Source organism: Dendrobates tinctorius, unplaced genomic scaffold, assembly GCF_039654945.1.
Source record: "Dendrobates tinctorius isolate UK_male_01 unplaced genomic scaffold, ASM3965494v1 ptg000151l, whole genome shotgun sequence".
Lineage (NCBI taxonomy): Eukaryota > Metazoa > Chordata > Amphibia > Anura > Dendrobatidae > Dendrobates > Dendrobates tinctorius.
Genome location: NW_027361818.1, coordinates 25,888,459 through 25,906,275, shown reverse-complemented (window position 1 = coordinate 25,906,275; position 17,817 = coordinate 25,888,459).

The following is a 17,817-nucleotide window of genomic DNA, read 5'->3' as shown; positions in this document are numbered from 1 at the left end:
TGCAGTTGGTTGCCCCGGGAATGTGTAGAGGGCAGGAGGACAGTGTCAGGGCTTTTGCGAAGAAACCAACTGCCAGAGCAGGCTTAAACCAACAGAGGCTAAAAGCCGCTAACAGAGACTGCCGACAATGACGTACCTGGTCCCCACTGACAACGCTGACCGTGAGTGACAGGACGCCCAGTCAGGATATCAGTGCGCGCACGTAGCGATGGGAGAATTGGGACACCCGCTGTGAGGGGTTTCCCTTTGTACCTGAGTCGACTCATTGTCCCTGTACACTGACAGGAGGAAAGACGTTGCTCTGTCCGGCTCGTCATTTCCTGACACACCGATCACCGACCGGACCACGAGGAATCACCTTCGCCGCCAGGAGCCAAGATGTCATCTTTTCCAGGACTACACCAGACCATGAGGAATCACCGCTGCCACCAGGATCCAGAATGCCACCTTTTACATGACCATAAAGGACCCCTTACGTGCCACTGCTTTGGTGCCAACGTCCACATACTGAACTAACCGCATTCTGAAGTCGTCTGACTGATAAGTTTGTTAATCTTGAACTTCCTTCCCTATTCTTCACACCCTTTCCCCCTGGGTTACATACCCTGTGTCCCTTTATACTGTTTTCCCTGCGAGGAGTATACCTGTTAAATTAAACCCCACGTTAACCCTTGCTCTTCCTCCGACCTGTTACCTCATCTTAATACCTGCTAACACTTGGCATAGTCGGCAGGATGCAGTCTACTGGAGGGGGCAGACCAAGCGTCGGGGGAGAGCTCTAAGTCCAGCATTTCTCTGGGCACAATGTTAAACAACCTACCTAAATTTAATGGGAGTAACACCAGGTTGTGGAGCTGAACTGAACGTATTAAAGGGATGATGAAAATGCACTCTAAGATACCAACCCTACAGGCGGAGGTTGCCATGATGGCCCTGGAAGGGGAGGCGAGGGACTCAGTGATGCTATGGCTCCCCAGACAGCAGGATATGCTTGACAAGGTGTTATGTATACTGGAGGAAACACATGGGAACCCCACAGATGAAGGAGAGCTGCGTATGCGACTGTTTAGCTGGATTCAAAAAGAGGGGGAAACCGTGACACAGTTCATGAATGTATTGCAGGAAATACACACTGCCATATCCCGGAAAGATGGAGTGGGGGTAGGGTTGATTGACTTGGTGCTGCGTGATTAATTAGTGACCGGTTTGAGAGATGCGCTGCTGAAACAGGCTCTGCGGGAGCGCTTGCATGTGAACCCACACATGACCTTTGGAGAAGTTGGAAGTGAGGCATGCGCACGTAAGCAAGAAGAAGGGGAGACAGTTTCGGTGGTGAAGATCCAGAGCGGAGAGGTGGCCATGAATGCAGTGGCTGCGCCCAGATGGGTGGAAGATTTGTGGAGAGAAATCCAATAGTTGAGGGAAGACTTAACAGAAACTTAAAAGAAGGTGACCTCGCTGAGCTCATCTGGGAGCAGAGCTTTCTCAGAACTTTGAAGGGGCAGAAGAGTATCTAGGCAGGAGAAACTTCCTACCTGCTTCCTCTGTGGAGAGCTGGGGCACATGGCACGGATGTGCCCACAATGGGAGCACCCTCTCCAGCGCCACCCAGAGCCAGAACAGCCAATAAGAAGAACCAGAAATCCCACCAATTTAGTATCAATGTGTCCGTTAGTCTTGGCCGAAATAGATGAATGGGCCGTACGCTGTCTAGTAGATACCGGCTCGCAAGTAACCACGATGCCCGAGAAGTATTTCAGAAACCATTTCCCTGAAGCGATGAGGCCTGAGTGGGGACAGGTAATAAAGTTGACACTCGCCAATCAGCTCCCCATCCCGGTCGCAGGGGTGGCATGAATGCAAATTAAAGTCGGTGGCAAAGATTTGGGATGCAGAGGTGTGGTATTGACTTCAGGTGACAATGAGTGTGGATATACTGTTACCCTGGTGATGAATGTGCTTAAGGAGTTCAGAAGTTTGCTTATCAACGAGTCCCCAGACCTGTTTCTGAGACAATGTAGCCCTCGAACACCTCAAAGGAAAATATTTCAACAGTTGATTCAGACGGCTCAGACACAAGAAGTCTCCTGCAATGGAAAAGTGCTGGGCAAAGTGGTCATTCCGGCTGTGAACAGTCTTGAAATACCTCCGGGGCAGACCGTGCTCTCTGTCCCTGTCTGGGCCTGCACCGCTCTGGATGAAGTGGAAGTACAACTAGAATCAGCTGCTATAGAGAACCTACCACCCGGACTCCTAATTGCCCGAACATTGGCTACCGTTCAAGATGGGAAGGTGCCCATGAGATGTGTAAATTTGAGAGAGGACACACTGACAATTTTCCCCAGGTGTAAAATAGCAAAAATAGTCGGCATGCCGGAGGAGCTGATACCATTACAGACCGTACAGTTGACTGCAAAAAAGGAAACCCTTGGACTGTAGCAGTAGAATCTCATTCAATGTCGGAACCCCCACGGGAAAGAAAAGGGCAAAGAATCTTAGAATAAATGCGGGCTTAACTAACAGAGCTCACACCGCAGCAGATACAGCAGGTGGAAGATGTAGTTAGACGCTATCAAGACGTATTTGCTCGTCATGAGTATGATTTTGGGTGCACCACTGTAATTGCTCACGAGATCCCAATGGGTAATTCTGAGCCCATAAGAAAACGATACCATCAAATTTCTCCACAGCTGTACCAGGAGGTGAAGGGAATGCTGTCATAGATGTTACAGAATGGTGTCATCTGGGAAAGTCAAAGCCCATTGGCTGCTCCTATAGTCCTAGTTCGAAAAAAAGACGACACTCTGAGATTTTGTGCAGACTATCGCAAGTTAAATGCCTGCACTGTACGGGATTCATACCCGCTACCTTGGACTGAAGAGTCCTTATCCACCCTGGGACAAGTGAGATACTTCTTTACACTAGATCTGGCCAGTGGTTATTGGCAAGTGCCGATGTCCAAACACGACCAAGCGAAGACGGCCTTCATACTATATATGGGCCTGTTTGAGTTTAATAGAATGCCATTTGGGCTGGACGAAGCTCCTGGAACTTTTTAGCGACTGATGGACAGGTGCTTGGGTGACCTGAATTTCGATGCCACTTTGATCTATCTAGATGATATTATTGTCTATGCAACTACATTCGAAGAACACCTGCAGCGTTTAGAGCAAGTACTGAGCCGGCTCCAGAGACATGAACTAATGGCAAAACTGTCCAAGTGCCATTAGTTCCGAACCCAAATTGAATACCTAGGACATGTGGTCTCTGCGGAAGGAGTACATCCGTCTCATGAAATATTGCAGCAGTGCAAAACTGGCCCACCCCGAAGACTGTCAAGAATGTCCGGGCTTTTCTGGAAATAACTGGGTACTATCGATGGTTCGTGAAAAACTTCACTCGCATCGTGAATCCATTATTAGAGCTACTGAGAGGAATTCCATCTGCATCCAAAAAACGGGAAATCCAGTGGGGAGAACGGCAGGAGAAAGAATTTTAAGCCTTGAAAGTGGCTTTAACAGAAGCACCCGTCCTGGCATACGCTGACTTCTCTTGGCCCTTCTTTCTACATACTGATAGAAGCTTGCATGGACTAGGAGCTGTGTTGTCACAGATTCAGGATGGGAAGGAGCGAGTGATTGCTTACGCGAGTCCTTCTCTTCATGAATCCAAATGAAATCCAGAAAACTACAGTTTGTTCAAGTTGGATCTGTTGGTGTTAGTGTGGGCCATGACGGAGAAGTTCATGGAATACCTGTCGGGGTCTGAAGTTCTGGTGCGCACAGACAACAACCCACTGGCCCACCTGGAAAACGCCAAGTTAGGGGCCCTGGAACAACGGTGGGTGGAAAGAATGGCTAAATACCAGTATAAGATCTCCTACAGAAGGAGAGCTGAAAACACTCATGCGGATGTGTTGTCCAGAGTGACACATGAGAAGCCTGGTACTAGCTGAAACAAAGAGCTTGAGGCTGAAGAGGTCCCTGGGTTCTGGAGTCCTGCCAGGACGTTGGCAGCTACGCAGGTACAAATGGAGCCCCAGGAAGATATATTGGGACAACTTCAGGATGAGTGGGTGCAGATTCAACAGGAAGATGGAGAGCTTGCACAAATTTGGCAGTGGGTGGCTCGCAAACATCTGACTAGCAAGAATGAGAGGGAGGCCCTGTCTCCTGGGGCCCTACAAATTCTTCAACAATGGGAGAGATTACACCTAAAGAATGGACTGTTGTACAGGAAAATTCAGCTATAGAGAGCCCTATCCATCACTTGGCAGGTGGTAGTTCCCGAGGCCCTGTTGCACAAACTGGCCGGGGAGGCACACGAAAAAGGAGCACATTTCGGCCAAGAGAAGACCTATCAATGGCTACAGAAATTAGTTTATCATCCCTTACTGAGGATGAAAGTAGAAGAAGCGTGTCAACATTGTAGAAGCTGTAAATTGTCCTAAACTCCCTGAACAGAGGGCCCCCACGCAAACTATTGTGATCTCGGCCCCACTGGAGGTCTTGATGATCGACTATTTGACATTTGAGCCGGCCCATCAAGGGTATGATCACTGCTTGGTAATAGTGGATCATTTCACCAAATTTCTCATTGTGACTCCTACCCGAGACCAATCTGCGGAGTCCGTGGCCTATGCCATCTGTAAAAACTTTATGCAGATGTACAGCTGTCCGAAGAGGATACACTCGGACCAGGGAGCCTGTTTTCTAGTACGAGTGATGGAGGAACTACATTGTACGTACCAAATTGGGAAGTCTCAAATGACGCCCTATCATCCACAGGGTAATGAAGCATGTGAACTATTCAACCAGACTCTCATTCAGATTTTGAGAACCCTGGAGGAAGATTGTAAGACATGCTGGCCTGAATTTGTAGCAGAACTGGTGTGGGTATAAACCAACCTAGTACATCACACCACAGGGTACACCACTTACACCCTGCTATTTGGCAGAACAGGCAACGAATCAGAGAGCTGGAGCTGGACCCAGAGGAGGACTACCCATAGATGGGCATGTCCACCTCGGTACAAGAACATTGCCATTGGCTGCAAACACTACATCGCCTGGTACAGACTCAGTTTCAAGAGTTGGAGCATTCTGAGAAAACTCCTCTACGAGGGACAGCTCTGCAGGCCGGAAACTGGGTGTTGGTACGAGAGAAGCGCCCTCGAGATAAACTTGACTATCGATTTGGAAAAAACACCATTCCTGGTAAAGCGGTAGGTCAGTTCTGAAGGACCTGTCTACAAAGTCCATCCAGAGGGGGAAGAAGATGCTCCCACTCTCACAGTACACCGAAACATGCTCTGCCCCTGTGTGTCCAGGGATCCCATTTTAGAACAAATACCCAATGTTGCCAAGAGCCCTCCCTTATTTCATAGCAATAATGAAGGAGAAGAATATCCGAGGCTACCAATAGTGAGGCCGAAAGGAGTGCTAATATCCGAAACACCTGGAACTTATGAAATTCCTGAAATGGCTGCTTCACCATAAATGGGCATGTCCCCGTCCCTGTCAGTTCAATGTGATTCAACTACTCAACTGGATTTGACGGAAACTCCTAGTTTACGACATTCTGAACTTTCGACAGCAGGAAAAACCCCTAAATGGTATGATCAGGATCATTTTGTTTGGCGACAAATCGTTCAAGGAATGGGAGAATGTAACCGCTTACTGCAGGAACTCTCGCCCGTGGAATGGCAACCACAAAGAGTGGGAGAATGTAAGGAGAAGACCCGGACCAGGCCTACCTACTCCGTGATGGATCCGAAACTGTCGGGGCTGTCCCCAGGTTTTACGGGGGATAGCTTAGGGCCCCGGACCGACCTCTGCACCTAGGAGTAGGGGACATAGCTAAGATAAAAAGACAACAGCGTGCAGAAAATCAGTTGGTTTCCAAGGGAACGTGCAGTGTGCAGGAGGGCAGTGTCAGGGCTTCTGCGAATAAACCAACTGCCAGAGCAGGCCTAAACCTGTTGTTTAATAAAAAATATATTATTTATTTGGGCGATCCCTACTTCACTGCATACTGTCTTTTCCCTTTTTGCTAGTTCATGTTTGTTGAGTTTGCTATAGATTGATCCCCTATAATTGGTTGTGCCGTTTTTTTCCCTTGTTTATCTCTCAGATAATTACATGCGGAGGATGCAACCATGGAAGAGTTTGCAATGGGGGAGGCCTGAAGCTTTGTTCTCTCTGTACCTATGCCTTAAGGGTACTTCACACATAGAGAGATCATTAGTGAGATCGCTGAAACGTCACAGGTTTTGTGATGCAACAGCGACCTCGCCAGCGATCTCGCTATGTGTGACACATAGCGGTGACCGACCCCCCGCTGCGATATCATTGATCATGCTTGAAAGTCCTAGGCCATTTTTTGATGATTGGTGTCCCGCTGGCCAACACTCATCGCTGTGTTTGACGCCATAACAACGATGAGCGACCTCGTTGGCGACTCAGAACTCAGGGACACAGGAGTGATTTTGCTTTGTCTTTTCAACGCCCCCTCGGGTATGTGCACATGTTGCGGATTGCTGTGCGGAATTTTCTGCATGGAATCTGCTTTTTTTTGGCAGAATCCGCAGGTCAAAATCCGTGCATTTTTTATGCGGATTTCCTGCGGATTTATTGCGGATTTTGTGCAGATTTGGCATGCATTTTTACACCTATTATTTTTACACGGATTCCTATAATGGAATGAGTGTAAACAGTCTGCGGAATCCGCACAAAGAATTGACATGCTGCGGAAAATAAACCGCTGCGTTTCCGCATGGATTTTTCCGCAACATCTGCACAGCGGTTTTTTTCCCCATAGAATAACATTGTACTGTAAATCACTAGCGGATCTGCAGCGGATAGAATCATAGAATCGTAGAGTTGGAAGGGACCTCCTGGGCCATCTGGTCCAACCCCCTGCTCAAAGCAGGATTCTCTAAATCATCCCAGTCAGATGTCTGTCCAGCCTCTGTTTGAAGACTTCCATTGAAGGAGAACTCACCACTTCTCGTGGCAGCCTGTTCCACTCATTGATCACTCTAACTGTCAAAAAGTTTTTTCTAATATCTAATCTGTGTCTCTTCCCATTCAGTTTCATCCCATTGCTTCTAGTCTTTCCTTGTGCAAATGAGAATAAAGTTGATCCTTCTACAATGTGACAGCCCTTTAGATATTTGTAGACAGCTATTAAGTCTCCTCTCAGTCTTCTCTTTTGCAAACTAAACATTCCCAAATCCTGCAACCTTTCCTCATAAGACAGGGTTTGCAGACCGGTCACCATTCTGGTCGCTCTTTTCTGAACTTGCTCCAGTTTGTTGATGTCTTTTTTAAAATGTGGTGCCCAAAACTGGACACAATATTCCAGATGAGGTCTGACCAAGGAGGAGTAGAGGGAAATAATGACTTCACGTGATCTAGACTGTATGCTTCTGTTAATACATCCTAGAATTGCATTTGCCTTTTTTGCTGCTGCATCACACTGTTGACTCATATTCAGTCTGTGATCTATTAGTATACCCAAGTCTTTTTCACATGTGCTGTCACTTAGCCCTATTCCTCCCATTCTATATATGCTTTTTTCATTTTTATTGCCCAGATGTAGTACTTTGCATTTCTCCCTGTTAAAAACCATTCTGTTAGTTGCTGCCCACTTCTCCAGTTTATTTAAATCTTTTTGAATCCTCTCTCTCTCTTCTCTAGTATTAGCTATCCCTCCTAGCTTTGTGTCATCAGCAAATTTAATCAGTTTACCCTCAATTCCTTCATCTAAATCGTTGATAAAGATGTTGAACAATACAGGGCCCAGGACAGAGCCCTGTGGTACCCCACTTGAGACATTCTTCCAACTGGATGTGCAGCCATTTACGACCACTCTTTGGGTCCGATCACTAAGCCAGTTATGAATCCACCTAACAGTTGCCTTGTCCATTCCATACTTAGTCATTTTTTCAATAAGGATTGTATGAGAGACTTTGTCAAATGCTTTGCTGAAGTCAAGATATACTATATCTACAGCATTTCCTTGATCCACCCAATCAGTGATACCGTCATAGAAGGAAATTAAGTTAGTCTGACATGACTTATTAGTTAGAAACCCATGCTGACTCTGTTTAATCACTTCATTCTTATCCAGGTATTGACATACATGTTGTTTAATAATTTGTTCAAAGATCTTTCCTGGTATAGAAGTCAGACTCACCGGCCTATAGTTGCCTGGGTCCACCTTCTTCCCCTTTTTGAAGATAGGAACAACATTTGCTCTTCTCCAGTCTTCTGGCACTTCTCCTGTTCTCCAAGAATTTTCAAAGATTATGGAGAGGGGTTCAAAAATTTCTTCTGCTATCTCCTTCAGTACTCTGGGGTGTAATTCATCTGGACCTGGAGACTTGAATTCATTTAGGTTAGCTAAGTGTTTCCTCACTATCTTTCTGTTTATAGATATCCTGGATTCTTCTATTCCCTTAATAGGACAGTGAATAACAGTTGATGTTGCATTTCCTTTCTGAGAGAAAACAGATGCAAAATAGGAATTTAAAAGTTCAGCCTTCTCAACATCCTGTCTTACCATTTCATCATTTTCATCCTGTAAAAATCCTATAGCATCTTTGACTTTTCTTTTACTTTTGACATATCCCCAAAATCCTTTATTATTGCTTTTGACATCTTGCATTTGACACAGGGGCAAATCCACTGTGTATCCGCATCAAATCCACAACGTGTGCACATACCCTTAAAGAAAGAGGAGGGAATTTTGATGGGAAGAGATTGAAAAAGATAGATCATTCAAGGAAGGATATTCATTTCAAAATCTGACATCTACCAAATCGCGTGAAAGTAGATTTTGACTATCTATCACAATCTGCTCAGATAGAGTTCATAATTTCTGGAAAATTATGTTGATATAGGGAAAAGGAGTTAAGCTACAGATTTATTCTTAAAAAAATTAAAAATTGAAAAGCCCATCTGCTAGGAGCCAGGATTCTCCCTCTGCATAGGGTGGATCCCAAGCCTTATCTTCCCCTAAAGTCTCCCATTCAGTCTTGACCACAGTGGATGTTGCTCGGCAAAGATGTCGGTCCCAGTATCTGGCTCAGACCCAAGCTGTGCACGTTGTTACTGATGCCCATCCAGGTCCAGCTATGGTAACTAACAATAGACAATTGCGAGCAGTCATTCCTGAGGAAAAGTCCAGGATTCGCTCTACTGAGCATGCTCGTGAGGTGGTTGGTCATCAGCTTCTGAGATCCTGTGCCGACTTAGGTGTAGTCTAAAAAAGGATCTTTGGGATACCCGTTGGTGCGCTAAGATCACTTACAATGGTGTGTGTTGGTGGGACTGTTACCAACCAGTGTGCATGTGTTTAGGGCCGGCTTCACGACAAGTTTATTCCGGCTCCTCCGGACAGAAGTTGTATGCATGTGTGTTGCTACTGCTCTACTAGTTTGTTCTTTGACAGGAAATGTAAGGTGGGAACTCCCACTTGAGCTTAGCACCTGTATTGGGCGGCGGCGGCGCCGCATGTGCTGACTTGTACAAACCATGTGTCAGTGCAGGCTCAATCACCAGATCAGTAGGGGGTTAAGTTATAGAGACTCCAACTAGCGTTATCACTGCTGTGCACCTGTGATGTCTAACAGGGCATAGCTTAGAGTGCCCTCAGTTTGTTACTACTCTGTGAAGTAACAGAGTCAGGTACTTTGCACTCTGTTCACACTGAGTGACATTTAGCTCGGTGTGTTTACAGTGTTTGCTCACAGCTTTGCTCCACCATTGTCTACTCACTGCGGTTTCTCCATCACCACACGGTGGACCCCGGGTTGCGATCTTCAGTTTATTTACAAGAGAGGATTGGAGGTTAACATTTAGAACTTCTGATTGGGAGAGATTCATTGTGAAATTGGAAAGTTGGGAATATATACTGGGGAAAATAAGTATTTGATCCACTGCCAATTTTGCAAGTTTTCCTGCCTACAAAGAATAGAGAGGTCTGTAGTTTTTATCATACGAACACTTCAGTTGTGAGAGACAGAAACTAAAAAAAAAAATCACATTGTAGGACTTTCACATAATTATTTTGCATTTTGTCTTTCAAGTTTTGAGCAGTCGATGGGCAATATTGAGTTTCAGCTCCCACTAAAGATTTTTTGATAGGTTCAGGACTGGACTTGAAATGCTTGTTATGGAGCCACTCCTTAGTTGCCCTGGCTGTGTGTTTCAGGTCGTTGTCATGCTGGAAGACCCAGCCACAACACCTTTTCAATGCTGTTAGAGGAAAGAAGGTTGGTGGCCAAAATCTCTTGATACATGACCTAATCCATCTTCTCTTCAATATGTTACAGTCGTCCTTTCTCTTTTGCAAAGGCACCCCCAAAGTTCGATGTTTCACCCACTACACTTCATGATTGGGTCAGTGTTTTGGGGGTTGTAGTCCTCTTCAGGGGCAGACACAGACTGTAGTGGGCCCCTGTGCAAGAAATTTTTCAGGCCCCCCCCTTACTAGCAGCAGATCCGGCAGACTTCCGCACCTCTGCCGCCTAAAGGGCGACTTGTGGCACCGATCCGGCAAGACCCATTCATTCTCTATCGGGCTTGTGGCCGGCTGCGGCAAGTGCAGTTGTGCTAGATCCGCGCCGCATGGTGCCACTAAAATATACAGCGGATATGCTGCGTTTTTTAGAGTGGGAAAATCTGCACAATGTCAATTTTTGCTGTGGATTTTCCCACCGTAAATGTACTGTATATCTAATATTGAGGCTATTCAGGGCTGGATATAATATCTGTAGGGTGCTGCTGGACTGTATTTATTATTTGCCAGTTGCAACCTCCAAATAACATATATAGCCCACTAGCCCAGCATTGCCTCTAGTTGTTAATATATACAGCCCAGCACAGCCTCTAAATAAAATATGGTATACAGCCGAGCATAGCCTTCAGTTAATATATACAGCCCAGCACAGCCTTCAGGTAATATATACAGCCCACCACAGCCTTCAGGTAATATATACAGCCCACCACAGCCTCCAGGTGATATATACAGCCCAGCACAGACTCCAGTTAATATATACAGTACAGCAACAGCCTTCAGGTAATATAAACAGCACCCAGCACAGACTCCAGGAAATATATAATACAGCCCAGTAAAGCCTCCAGTTAATATATACAGTTCAGCATAGCCTTAAGGTAATAGAGTCCAGCATAGCCTTCAGGTAATATATACAGCCCACCACAGCCTCCAGGTGATATATACAGCCCAGCACTATTATATAAAGCTCAAGTGTGTGTGTATATGTCCAGGATTGGCATCCGCACCGTCGCAGCTACAGCCACAAAATTTGGCACAGTCACACATCTGGACCCCGAGAGCGTCCTAGGCTATGTTGTGAGGCGAAATTTTAACCCCGCACATTCCAATTCACCAAACAATTTTGCCCCTATCTACATAATGGGGAATAAGTGTGTGTGTATCAAGTCCCGCCCCTCATTATGATGTCACAATGGTTGCCATGGCGACGCTGATGTCATCATAGGTTGCAAGCCCCGCCGCTCATTATGATGTCATAATGGTTGACTATGGGATGGAGGATGTGTGATGGGTATATGGGTACTGGACTATGGGATGGAGGATTTGTATGACGGGTATATGGGCACGGGACTATGGGATGGAGGATATGTATGATGGGTATATGGGCATGGGACTATGGGATGGAGGATGTGTGATGGGTATATGGGCACTCGACTATGGGATGGAGGATAGGTATGTTGGGTATATGGCACTGGACTATGGGATGGAGGATGTGTGATGAGTATATGGGCACAGGACTATGGGATGGAGGATAATTATAATTTGTTATAACTATCCACAGTTAGTTACTATGCCCGGGCAGCGCCAGGCTCTTCAGCTAGTATAATATATATAGCCCAAAACAGCCTCCAGATAATATATATAGGCACCCCCGTTTCCCTTTGTTTCATAATGCTGTCCCCCAAATGCAGTCTACTTTTGGCATAGTGCTTCTCACCCTATGTGGCACCCCCAGTTTATGCTGCTTCTCCCCATGTGGCCCCCCAGTTTATGCTGCTTCTCCTCCTATGTGGGCCGCCTGATTCAGGTTTCTTCTCCCCCCATGAACTGCCCCATTCATGAGCAGCCAAGCATCTCTCCCAGGGGCCCAACATTCATGAGCAGCCAAGCATTTCCACTGTTTAGGCACATCAGAGGCTCTACAAAAGCGACATGGCGTCTGATCTCAATTCCAGCCAATTCTGCATTGAAAAAATCAAACAGTGCTACTTCCCATCCGAGCTCTGCCATGTGCCCAAGCAGTGGTTTACCCCCACATATGGGGTATTAGCATACTCAGGACAAATTGCACAACAATTTTGGGGTGCAATTTCTCCTGTTACCCTTAGGAAAATAAAAAATTGGGGGCGAAAAATTATTTTTGTGAAAAAATATTTTTTTAATTTTACAGCTGTACGTTATACACTTCTGTGAAGCCCTTGTGGGTTCAAAGTTCTCACCACACATCTAGATATGTTCCTTAGGGGGTCTAGTTTCCAAAATGGTGTCAACTGTGGAGGGTTTCCACTGTTTAGGCACTTCAGGGGCTCTCCAAACACGACATGGTGTCCGATCTCAATTACAGACAATTTTGCATTGAAAAGTCAAACTGCGCTTCTTCCATTCCGAGCTATGCGCCCAAACAGTGATCTACCCCCACATGTGGGGTATCAGTGTACTCAGGACAAATGTTCAACAACATTGGGGTCCAATTTCAACCCTTGGAAAAATAAAACAAATTGGATCTGAAATACATTTTTTGTGAAAAAAAGTTAAATGTTCTTTTTTTTAAACATTCCAAAAATTTCTGTGAAGCACCTGAAGGGTAAATAAACTATTTGAACATGGTTTTGACAACCTTCAGGGGTGCAGTTTTTAGAATGGTGTCATTTTTGGGTATTTTCTATCATATAGACCCCTCAAATTGACTTCAAATGTGATGTGGTCCCTAAAGAATGGTGTTGTAAAAATGAGAAATTGCTGTTTAAATTTTAACCCTTACAACTTTCTAACAAAAAAATTTTGGTTCCAAAATTGTGCTGATGTAAAGTAGACAAGTGGGAAATTTTACTTATTAAGTATTTTGTGTGACATATCAATGTGATTTAAGGGCATGAAAATTCAAATTTGGAAAATTGTGAAATTTTCAAAATTTTCACCAACTTTCTGTCTTTTTCACAAATTAACACAAGTCATATCAAAGAAATTTTACCACTATCATGAAGTACAATATGTCACAGGAAAACAACATCAGAATCACCGGGATACACTGCCAGATTTATTACATCATAAATGGACAGTGGTCAGAATTGTAAAAATTGGCCCGGTCATTAACATGCAAACCACCCTTGGGGGTAAAGGGGTTAATTATTTAAAAAAACATACAATGTGATTTTCTGTTTTTTATTTTTAGATTCTGTCTCTCACAGTTGAAGTATGCCAATGAAAAAAATTACAGACCTTTACATTCTTTGTAGGTGGCAAAACTTGCAAAATCAGCAGTGTATCAAATATTTATTTTCCCCACTGTAAGACCTTACACTCTACAAGAGAGAGAAAAAGGACCCTGCTGACCATAACTGCTTACAATCTGCGGGAAAGAGAGAGAACCCCACTGACCACAAGACCTTACACTCTACAGGAAAGAGAAAGATAGAGAACCCCTGTGATCATAAGAACTTACATTTTATAGTAGAAAGAGAGAAGATCAGAGAAGATCCCACTGATCATAAGAGCTTACACTATACAAACGAGAGAAAAACCCACAGACCAAAAAGGCTTACACTCTACAGGTGAGAGAGAGGACCTGCTGACCACAAGAGCTTAATGTAATGGACACCGTGACAGACTTACTCCCTGAGACTATACGAGTGTCTGGGGACGTGCTGGGAAAGCCGGGAACTTCTGCTGTAACATGGGATACTGCTGTGAGCACGCCTGCAGGTGAACAGGACCTGCAGCACGTGACCACCGTGGGAGTGTTTTGGAGATGGCGCTAGATCCTGAACTCCCAGGGATGATGACAGGAGGTGGGGAAGCCCAGAGAAGTGTCAGGCGAGCCGAGGTTAGATCAGAGAACAGCGCGGTAGCCAAGGGGAGAGATACGAAGTACCAGAGGGACTAACAAGCAGACAGTCGGGGGACAAAGCAGAGATCAAAACCAGGAGTATCACGAGAAGTACCGAATCAGGAGACAAATGCAAAACGAGGAACAGTCCAGGTCACACACAAGCACACAAACAGATCTAAGCAATACACACAGGTATTCACAGGGTCAGCTGTTCAGCCAAGGTTGGATGTATAACTCACAATGGGCACATACACAGGGGCGGGTAAATATAGCCCTCCCCCAATCAAAGAGAGGCCACATGGTGGTAACCCTAGAAGCACTGCCAAAGAACTCCTGTGCAAACCATGACCCACTCAACAAAAAAGAGTGAGGACCCCAATGATCATAAGAATTTACACAGTACAGAAGAGAGAGAGTAACCTGCTGACGTTAAGAACTTACACTCTACAGGAGAAAGAGGACCCCGCTGACCATAAGAGCTTACACTCTACAGGAGAGAGGACCCCACTGACCATAAGAGCTTACACTCTAAAGAGAGAGAATCCTGCTGACCATAAGAGCTTACACAGTACAGGAGAGAAAGGAGAACCTGCAGACCATAATGGTCTACACTCTACAGGAGAGGACCCCATTGACCATAAGAGCTTTCACTCTACGAGAGAGAGGACCCCACTGACCATAAGAGCTTACACAGTACAAGAGAGAGAGGAACCTGCTGACCCTAAGAGCATACACTCTACAAGAAAGAAGACCCCACTGATCATAAGAGCTTACACTCTGAAGGAGAGAGAGAACCCCACTGACCATAAGAGCTTACACTCTACAGGAGAGAGAGGACCCCATTGACCATAAGAGCTTACATTCTACAGGAGAGAGAGAGGACCCCACTGACCAAAGATATTACTTTCTACTGGGGCAGAGGATCATACTGACCATAAGAGCTTACACTCTACAAGAGAGAGAGGACCCCTCTGATCATAACAGCTTACTCTCTACAGGAGATAGAGAGGACCTCACTGACCATAAGAGCTTTCACTCTACAGGAGAGAGAGAGGACCCAAGTGATAGTAAGAGCTTATGCTCTACAGAAGCGAGAAAGAGGGAGATAGATTTCTATTCAGGTTCACCAGTCTAATAAAGGTTGTTGAAAGGCTTCAGTACACAAAAATCATTTTTCACAACTGCTGTGTGTTTTCTCATAGTTTTGCAAATAAATATATCGCATCAGCTGTCTTGCTGCCATTTCCAGGCCATAAAATAATTTTTCTGTACTGGTGTGTGTCTTTTAGTAGTCTGGGAAACAAATAATTGGAAAAAGCCATCTAGTTGCCATTTCTAGGCCAAAGAAAAAAATTTTTTGTACTGCTGTCTTTTTTAGTAGTGTTGTGAATAAATCTACACTTCCGACATCTCTTTGTGAATAGTGTTTATAAAAAGCACTTCCAAAAATTAGGAGAGCATCAAATATAAGACGCGGCCATGGCCATGGTGGTGCTGTTGTAGCGGCTGATGGTGATGTAGCTGATGCAGGGGGAGGATGTGGTCATTTTGTACCTGCTACATGCCAAAATACAACACCTTCTTCTGGAGCACACAAACGACAGGACATTATGCGTCCTTTTATATGCCCGAGTACCGATGCACGAATGGTGAGGCCACAAGTTGAGAAGATGTTAGATTGGATGGCTGAGAGAGGCTTCAGTTCCTTCATATTATCTTCCACCTGGTCCACTGCAGAAAGTGCACGGTTGGCCATCCAGCTTCACCTCACACCCTTGCAAACCAGTCAAGTAGTCTGAGCTTCAAGACATGCAGCAGTCTCTTCTGCTTTTTATGACTCTGCTGGCTTTGGTTTCATCACCCATCCAACTAGCCCTGCCCAAGAAGTGATATAAACTGTGTGCACTGATGCACAACCACTTTTTATGTTGGAGGATGAGTACATGTGATGGTTAGTGCACACATTCAGTGGACCACCACAGGACATGTCAGATGATGACAAAATTCAGCTGCCAACTGTAGCGTATTTCTGCAGTGTGCAGACCGGCACAGAGAGCAGGGATGGGGAGTTGGTGGAAGATGATCTCACGGTGATTAGGTCCTAGACCCCACATGTCACTTTGGGAGAGGAGGAGGTGGTCACACTGCCAGATAGTTTGCACTCTGTGCAGTCAGACCATGAAGCAAGACTTTAATGTTCTGAACCTGTGCACCACGTGTATGATGAGACATCTGAATTCCAAGCAAGACGTGCAGTGGAGTACACATACTTCAGAAGGCAAGGTCAGCATGGCAAAAATATGGCAGAACTTTATGAGCATGACACAACATACTGCACCACCATGCAATAGGGTACGTATTAGCAGAAACCATCACTACATCAAAATCATGGAAGAGTTTGTGTCCATATATCTCCTCTACTAACAGAAGGGTCTGCCCCATTTAACTTATTTGTCTCCAAATTGGACACATGACCCGATCTGGCCTTTCATGCCTTGGAAATGCTGGCCCACCCTGCGGCAAGTGTCATTTCGGAACATGTTGTTAGCACAGCAGATGGTGTGATCACAGACAGATGCATCTGTCTGTCCATATAAAACGTGGGGAACCTAACATTCCTTAAAATGAACCAGGTGTGGATCCCACAGGACTTGGTCATATCTTTGGATGACTAGACAACTATAACAGCTGAACCCAGGCAATCTTCAACTCTATTTGCCATTCATTCCATTTGGGTGCCTCCTCCCCAAATAAAGAACCCCAAAGAACTGTGTTGGCTACCTACTCCTCTGCCTCTATCACCTACACGACCAAGCCCACCTCCTCTACCTCCTCCACCCCCTTCACCATTTGGACCTCCAGTCCCTCCTTGTAGTTCGTCAGTTTATGATTGTGGGTCCATTCTATGTTCTTTGAAGTCAGTTCCCTAAAAAAAAAAAAAAAAGAAAAAAAAAGAATCAGTGTCGAATTACTCCTCCCTTGTCTCTTCCACCTATATCCCCACATCTACCTTTCCTTCCATTTGGACCTAGGCCTCTTTATTATAGATTGCTAGTTTAGGTCTTGATTGTTTTCTAGGTTTAGTTTTGACAGTTTTCTAGGTTGTTTTAAGTCAGTTCTAAAAAAAAAAAACAATATAAAAAGAGAAAAAAAAAGAAAAAACAAAAAACAGTGTTGTATTACTCCTCTCTTGAATCTTTATTGATTTTGTTTATTTTACTCACTTATAAAATGCTATTATTTCCACAGCGCTTTACAGACATTTACAGCCATTACCGGCACTGTCTCCATTCAGGCTCATAATATAATTTTCCTATCAGTATGTCTTTTAAGTGTGGGAGGAAACCCATGCAAACACTGGGAGAGCATGCAACCTCCTTGCAAATGTTGTCCTTGGTTTGATTAGAACCCAGGACCCCACTGCTAACCATTGAGCCACCGCGCTGCCCTGCTTCTTCCACCTGTACCGCCATGTCAACCTCCTCCTCTTCTTTGACCTGTTCCTTCTGGTTCAAGTTTCTTGTATTGTATTTCTGATCTGTTTAGCATAGGGACAGGATGCAGCTACAGTGACACAGTGGGGTACCACAGGGCTCTGTCCTGGGCCCTGTATTGTTCAACATCTTTATCAACGATTTAGATGAAGGAATTGAGGGTAAACTGATTAAATTTGCTGATGACACAAA